The sequence below is a fragment of the Dasypus novemcinctus genome, chromosome 23, assembly GCF_030445035.2.
Source record: "Dasypus novemcinctus isolate mDasNov1 chromosome 23, mDasNov1.1.hap2, whole genome shotgun sequence".
NCBI lineage: Eukaryota > Metazoa > Chordata > Mammalia > Cingulata > Dasypodidae > Dasypus > Dasypus novemcinctus.
Genome location: NC_080695.1, coordinates 64,671,626 through 64,680,260, shown reverse-complemented (window position 1 = coordinate 64,680,260; position 8,635 = coordinate 64,671,626).

The window sequence follows — 8,635 nt, the reverse complement described above, 5'->3', positions numbered from 1 at the left end:
CTACCTGTGGTTTCTGTCCCATCACCTGTGAAACAGGGTAGATGTGTAGGGACTTGAATTCCTCAGAAGTTTGACACCTTTAAGTTTATATTTATTCTCTGACTGGTCAGTGGAGTCCCTGGGAACTCTGGAATGTGGCTAATTTTTACAGTGGCAAGTTTTTTAAAAAACTGAACACAGGTACGTTTTTCTGAAGAAAACTAAAATGCTCAGTATTAGTGTAAAGGTCCTTTTGACTTGCCTCCTTCCTTCACCCTCAAAGGTAAACGCTGTTAGTTTTGGAGTCTAAATTTCCAAGCGATTTTCTGTATATTTACAAGTCTTCGGTGCTCTGCGTCTATTGAAATAACGTTGGTTGCCTGGTGGTTCTTTAGTTTTTAGTGTTGGGTAATGCAAATCATTGCAGGAGAGTGGAACGTGGAAGCTTTCTAGTCTTGCAAACTGATTTCACAGTGTCCGGGGGTTAGTTTGGAGCCAGAGGGACAAGAAACATGGTATATGAAGAATGTGCATGCAGTGGTTAGTTTTCAAGGCAAGAGTTTACCTTTGTGAGCATGAGGACTTGTTTTCAGATGGTGAATGTCTACAGGAATTGGCACTTGCTGGCAAGTACCTGTCTGTCTCCCTTCATTGGCACTTAAAGTTTGGGGAGCTGTGCCTGAACCCGGGATGAGGGGGCATCACGTACTGGGGCATTTGCTGTGAATTCTGAAGGCATTTGGTGCAACTGCAGTTGGTGAGGCCATGTCACTCTTTTAGGTTTGGTGAGTGTTCTGAATTGCTGGAAGTGTTGAGGACTTGTATCATTTATGGAGCTGCCTGCCCTTGAGAGCTTCAGGAGTCCTAGGTTTACCCCGGCTTTAGACAGGAAGAAGGCTTAACAACTAAGAGTAGAGATTTTGTAGCTGATTCAGAAAGCAGAGTTCGGGGGGACACTTGGGGCACCCTGCCACCACTGGTGCCCCTATGTTTCCTTCAGCACCTGGGCTCAGTGGTATTTGCTTCAGACTCATAATCCAGATGTCCTTCTCCATAGATTACCCAAGGTTTCTGCCACTAAAACTTTGAGCTGTGAGGAAAATTTTGCAGACTAATAATATCCATTCCTCATGGGTGGTGATGGCATGGCTGAAATTCCTTGGGGGAGCGGGAGCACGTACCAAATTATACTTGAATGCAGTGGGAGGACGTTGATCACTCCCCACCCCCCCAATCCCTTCTCCCACAGTAAATCTCAAATCAAAATGGCAGTGTGGATTTCAAAGGTGTACATGGAAATTTATAACCACCAAGAGATTTTTATTTGCTTTTTGGGATCTTTTAGGTTAAATATTATTGTGAAGAACTGTTAGCTTACACAGTTATATTTGGTCTATTATCTGTTGCACATCTCAAGATTACTCAAACAATTGGACTGTGACCCATGACCCACAGGAAATACCTCTCCCATCAAGACCTGGTGGCAACACACACATCCAGCATAACTGAAGCAGGTGCCTGGAAATCGTTCTTACCTTTCTGTGTATGATGCACTCCTCTTTATCTCACTGATCTTTCATTAGCCAGTGTGCTGGATGTTACCTATCCTGACCACCTTGGAAAACCACCCTCTCTGGGCTGTAGCATCTGGCACTTGGCTAAAAGGTGGCTTGAAAAAAAATACTGGGAAGAAACTAACTTTGGAGGCTTTCATGAAAAGTCCACATTTCTGCCCTGTTTCTTTCTGGGCCTTTACACTGTCAAGAACCTATGTGTGGTGGGTAAGAGCAGAACCTTGGGCCCAGTGACTTACAGGGGAGAACCCCAGCTTCTCCACTTAAGTGACCACCTCCCCCAGCCTCAGTCTCATCTGTGAAATGGGATCAGTAATGAGACCTACAGTGGGTTTGTGGTCCCAGGACCTACTTGGCACATGGGAAGCATGTAGATGTTCGCCATTAATTGTCCTCGGCCTTGTCTGACTGGCTGGGTTAAAATTCCCATTTTGGAGTCTGTGGGTGCTCTTTCTGGGTTCTAAACTCCAGCCTGTTTACCCAGATCTCTCTCCCCTCTAGTTCACTGGTTCTCAGCCTATCTGCCCATGAGAATTGGCTGTCAGGCTGTCCTTGGACAGAAGGAACTCGTGGGGTGGGCCCACGCATCACAAGTTTCCAGGCTCCCCAGTCAAGAACTGTCCAGGGACTCCTGCAGGGTGGAATGTGGCTTTGGCTCCTTCAGAGATTAACTGGGCAGGAGACTGGTGTCACGGAGTTCCTCAGGGGGACTTGAGGCCGGGGGCAGCCTTGAGGCTGGGGGCAGCCTTGAGGCTGGGGGCAGCTGGTGCTGTCAGGGCTGGGCCCCTCCTCTCTGCCTGCCTGCCCACCTTTGGTCCCTCAGGCCTTGAGGAAGCCTGACGGTGACCAGGGTGTTCCTCTGGGGCAGGTGTCCTGTCAGACTTGGTGGGTGGTTTCCCCTGACCAGCAGGAGGTAAGAGCAAGTTTGCACCCACAGGGCCCCAGGGCGGGGCACATGGCTCACTGGGAGTGACCAGGCGGTGACCCAGCAGCCTGCCCCAGGTGATGTTCCTCGGGAGAGGGTGAGACTAAGAGATTCCTGGACAACTTGTGTGCCGTACCCTGGGTCCAAACGTTTGGTAGGCTCAGAGTACCTAGGAAAAGGCAAGATCGCAAACATCCTAGTTCAATCACCCAATTTACCTGTTTACATTTGAGAAATTACACTCATAGCACACACTTGGCAGTGTTGGGTTGTACAGGAAGGTACGAGGTGCAAAGGCTGCTTGTGCGGGGCTCTCGCCTGTCTGCAGTGTCTGCCCGTGAGCCTGGTTACTGCTGCTCTTTGCTAGGGCAGCTGGGCCACAGCTGAGGATGATGGACACCGCAGAAAAGAAAGCCTTGATCCTCGGCCCCTGTCGTCATTGTGGAATAGTCATTCTGTATACCAAAACTAAACAAAAGCCCTGAAATGGCACCCACCCATACCCCTGGGGACCCCAAATTTCTGTTTTCAAAAAAGTTGCCAAGCACATGCCTAGGTATATGTGTGTTTTGGAAACCACTTTATACAAAAGGGGACATATACACACTAAACTGCACCTCTCCCCCCCTCCCCCCACAGTTAAAAGAACTTGGAGAACTTCTTACCAGCATATACAGATTTGCATTCTTTCATTATCGTTATGAAAAAGCAAAAGGTGACTAAACACTTAATCCTCACATCAGCCCTCAGGTGGGGGCTGTTCTGTTTACCAGGTGGGGAGACTGAGGCCCAGGGAGGGTAGGTAGCTTGAGAGCCAGCCCCTGCCCCACTGGGCTTCACCTCTGCCTTGTGCTGGGTGCACAGTGGGCTCTTGGGGTGCCTTCAGGTCTGTGTGGGTTGCTGGGCCTGGGACTTCCAGGCAGTGCTGACCACCAGCCCAGAGTTCTGGAGCCTGCTGGAGTGTTTGAGGGCTGGCTTGGCAAGCCTTTCACCCATGCTGCCTCAGTTTCCCTACCTTTAGTAGGGGGTGATAAGGTTGTTGGTAAGGGTGAGGTGCGGTAATGCTTCAAGCACTTGGGAGTGTACCCAGCCGGGGGTGTTGTGCTGTGTGAGTTGGTCCTTGCAAGGTGGCTGCAGGGTGCCCACGCAGTGACCGGCGGTTAGTAGGTTGCTGGAGCCTGGGAAGTGGTGACTCGGGGGTTGGAGGCTATCCCCAGGTGAGAGGAGGGTTCTCGGGGAGGAAGGGGGTTGGGGTGTGCTGAGGTCAGGGGGACATGGGGCTGGACAGTTGAGGTGATGGGTGTGCCCCCAGGCACACAGCCAGGAGAGTCTCATTGACGCACAGGCCACTTGTTCCTTGGATCAGCTCAGATGCACGTGGAAGGCACTGCTGCTCCCAGCAATTCATTACCTCACCTTCAACCCCGGAGCAACACGAGTGCAACAGGTGGGCTCTGGCAAAGCTGCCAGTGGTGGAGTCACATTTGAAATAGCCTCCCCAAGCTCTGAAGCCAGAGGGCAAGCATGCAAAAGTTTGGCTGTCATGGACCTACCAACTGCACCCCTCTTTGCAGAGCCTGTAGGGGTAGACAGGCCTGACCCAGCAGGGGGCGGAGGCCTCTTGCAAGGGAAGGGGGTTAATTCCAGTCCCCTGGGGCTGGCCTTTCCTGGGGTGGGGTGGGGGTGCCAGGGCCTGGGGCGTGGCTGTGAAGCCCCCCCAGCTGGGGTTCTCAGTGGGGTGGCAGCAATTGGGATTTCCCTACTTAAGGGGAGGGGGTCGACTGGAACATTTATTCGTCCTTCCTTTTTTTGCAGCTGTGAGTTTTACAAATACTTGTGGATCTGCGCCTGGGATGCCCTCCCAGTTGTGATGGGTGTCCCTTACTCTGGTTCATCCTGTGTGTCATGTAAGCAGAGAGCCCTGCCATTCACCATGTGTTCCTCATCGTGCCAGGATGATTTTTTTTTTTTAAAGATTTATTTTATTTATTGGGCCTTCCTGCATTCGCTTTCTGCTCTCTGTGTCCATTCCTTGTGCATTCTTCTGTGTCTGCTTGTCTTTTCATCTTCTCTTTAGGAGGCAACAGGAACCAATCCTGGGACCTCAGTGGTGGGAGAGAGGCAGCCAATCGCTTGAGCCACCTGATTTGTTGTGTTTCTCATTATCTTTCCTCTGTATCTCTTTTTTGTTGCACTCTGCAGCACAGGCCAGCCTCACCTTTACCAGCAGGCCCTGGGGACCAAACGCAGGACCCCCCATATGGTAGATGGGAGTCCAATCACTTGAGCCACATCTGCTTCCCCTGCCAGGATGGTTTTTACCAGCTCTTTTTGGTCTGCCTTTCTCTGAGGGCAAGGGCCGCATGTGTGTTGGTCTCTGTTTCTCTTGTCACTGCACCTGGCAGCGAGTAGACAGACACCCAGTAAGTATTTGATGAGGGAAGGAGGGCACCCCCATCTTACAGGTGGGTAAACTGGGCCTCTGAAACCAATCTGCCTGGCATCTACAAGGCACTTGTGAACACTTAGCAGGCTGCTCCTCTGCACAGTCAACAACCGCAGTTCAACTGGCCTGCTCAACCCTGGTCAACTCAGTCTTTGAACTGGCCGAGTCTGAGACCTTCCCCTCGGTCCTGTACCATCCAGCGATGCTCTTGTTACCAAGCAAGGAGGTGCCCCGAGCCTGCAGCCTCGCAAAGGCCTGTCCAGGCAGCCTCCCCAAAGGCGGATGTAAGGTTGGCCTTGAACAAACCCCAGGGCTGGGTGCCCCGCATTCTCCTGCGGCGACTCATTTCCTGTTTGGGCTTTGGAAACTGGAATTGGGAAGACTGAGAAACAACTCAGTGTTGCCAGCTCGCTGGACAGGGCTGGGCCCACTTCCAGATCCTTAAAGAGACAGTCCCCCAGGGCACAGCTTGTCCTGGGGGGTCCCTGGTGGGGGTGGGGGTAGAAGTGCTGATGAACAGGCCCAGGGGATCCTGGAGTCAGGATTTGAACCCAGGGAGTCTGCCATTAGATCCCGCAGTCCAGAAGCTTCCTTGTTTCCAGGCCTCTGGCAGAACCATCCCTTCCCTAAGGTCAAATCTACCTGCTGGGCCGGTTTGGCCTGGAAGGACGCACTGCTAGGACCGCACTCGCTAGCCTTGGGTCAGGCCTCGACTGCCTCTCCTGTTGAACTGGGTAGCAGCCCCTGCAGTAGATGGTGAGAATTCTAGAAGCGGCACCCTCCGGGGCTCACAGGGTGAGGTGAGTGAGTGAGGCTGGCAGTATGGACAGAGGTGAAGTAGAGAGTGCACACGCGCTGAAGGATGTTCAAATCCCTGTGTTTGAAAACAGACCATACGGCCTAACTAAGTGCATGTGCGGAGGGGGCTGGCTTTGGCTTTGGCCTCCTTTGGGTCCGGACGCCTGGTAGAATGGAGGACACCCTAACCAGTTCCTTCCAACGCCTGACCAGCTTGCTGGGCCTCCCTGGGGCCCCCTCTAAAACGCGCTTCTCTCCAGCCCTGGATTTGGGGATCTGGGTTGGATGTTTTGGGTTTGGTCATTGTCATTTATGGGTCTGGTCTAAACATGAAGAGAGAGAATAGCTTGTTTTTCTACTCTCTTATGCTTTTTCTTTATTATAAAAATGGGGCTCTTTATTAAATTGCTAATTTAGAATGCTGAAAACACTATTTAAAAAGAAAGAGCAAAATGGCAGGACTAAAAAAATGTCGCCGATGGATGACTCTGGAGATGGCGGCCTGGGCTTGAACCCTGGCTCCTGCATTTACGAGCTTGTGTGAGCTTAAGGAAACCCACTTCTCCATGCCTGGGTTTCCTCACCTCTAAAATGTGGATACCAGTTTTAATTTCGAGTTGTTATGACTCTTAAATGAATTTAAGGACTTAATATTTATCAAGTCCTTAGGACAGTGTCATATAATAATACAAGATAAAATAGGCAAATACAATTTGGAGTGGTCCTCAACACGTAACAGAGCCACGGTTTGCCTTTGCTCCCCAGCTCCCAACCTCTGACAGCAGTTTGGTATTTCCCTCTAGACTAGGGGTCAATAAACCATGACCCACAGGCCAAATTCAGCCCACTGCCTGTTTTTGTAAATGAAGTTTTATGGGAACATGGGCATGCTCATTCATTTTTGTGTATCCTAGGGCTGCTTTCGCTCTATGACAACACAGCTGAGTAGTCACAGTAGAGACGACATGGCTCACAAAGCTAAAATCATTCACTGGCCACTGGCAGAGAATTTTGTTGGCCCCTACTGTAGACCATTTCCTAGTGATTCATATATATTTACGATTTTAAAAAGTCTAAGTGGAATGTTACTCTAGGTATTTGTTGAGCTGTTTGCTTTTTGTTCATGTAATATTAAAACAAGAGCATCCTTCTGTGCCAGTGCATCTGCCTACTGCTAATGTTGCAGTTTGGCTGTACCCTAGTGTGTTAACCAATCTCATGTGAAGTCACCAAGTTCTTTTCTCTTCTACTGCACATAGTGTTGTCGTGAACATCCTTGTGTGCTTAGGTGAGATTTCTAGATTCCAAGAAGTGGAACTGTTGGACCAAAGCATAAATACATTTAAAGGTTTAACAGGGACTGTCAAAATACCTCTCTCTCTGAAGGCCAATTTATATCTCCCCAACAAAGCCAGCAAGTACCCATTTCCCTCCACCCTCTCCACACTTGAGTGTTGTGGCTATTTTCCAAATTGATTTATAATTGAATGCAGTTCTAATATAAATCTATAGGGATTTGGGGAAACTAGTCAGAAAAATTTAAGTTCATTCAGAAGGACGAGAATAGCTAAGGAAGTTTTGAAGTAAAGGAAATTAAAATTTATAAAATAGTTGTAATTAAAAAGTGAAGTGTCATTGATAGTCCAGAAGATGCCCTGGTTTACATAAAACCTTGAAATTTCACCAAGAAACAGCACAAAATGATTGGTAAGGAATGGCTTAGTCAACAAATCATACTGGGAAAATGGAGAGTTTGGGGGCTGTTAATTTAAAGTACCACTTCACGTACCTGAATATATTAAAACAGATTAAAGAATTAAATGTAAAACATAAAAATTTAAAACAACTGGAAGATATATAGCTTTATAAGCCCAAAGGTAATGGGGAATTTAAAAAAAATAAAAGATTGATTATGAACTTAAATTTAAACCTGTGTTCTTCACTGATTCACACAAAATTGAAAGGAAAATGAAATCATGACAAGTATGACAAATCTAGCCTCCCTGATATATATATAGTCATTATGCATATATTATTTATATTATATATAAAGAAAAAAAGATGAACATGAGTTCTCAGAAGCAGAAATGCAAATGTCAATAAGTGAAATAGAATAAAAAACAAAAAAATCAATAAGTGAGAAGGTGTTAACTTATGGTGAAATTCAAATTTTAAAAAGACTGGCTGACAACATGGTGGACGGACCATGCGTCTGTGAGACCCCATCTGGGAATCTGAAAAGGCTGCCGGAAAGACTGTGAGATCTCGGCCATGAGAATCCCGTTCAGGGTCAAGGGAAAGTCCCAGATATTCTCAAAAGGCCTTGCCATTGGGAAGCGGGTGTTGCTCAACTGATAGAGCCTCCGTCTACCATATGGAGGGTCCAGGGTTCGATCCCCAGGGCCTCCTGGCCCGTGTGGTGAGCTGGCCCACGCGCAGTGCTGCCGTGTGCAAGGAGGGTGCCCCACAGGGAGAGCCGCCCTGCGTGAATAAAGAGCGCAGCCTGCCCAGGAGTGGTGCCACACACACGGAGAGCTGACGCAGCAGATGACACAACAAAAGGGACGCAGTTCCCCAGTGCCGCCAGATAATGCAAGTGGATGCAGAAGAACACACAGCGAATGGACAACAGGGGGAAAGGGGAGAGAAAGAAAATAATAAAAAAAAAGAAAAGGCCTTACCATTGGCCCCCTGAAAAATGACGGGTGGGGCATCCAATCAGAACAGCAAACAGGCTGTAAAAGGCCTGACCTGGGCCCCAGGAGCGTGACTCACCCTCCAATAGACCTGCAGTCCGTGCATTACATAGTGTGCTTTTGTCTTGTTTTCTTAATAAACTCTCTAATCCCTTGTCTAAAAAAAAAAAAAAAAAAAAAAAAAAAAAAGAGCCTGGGTTTCAAGTACAGTTTTGGA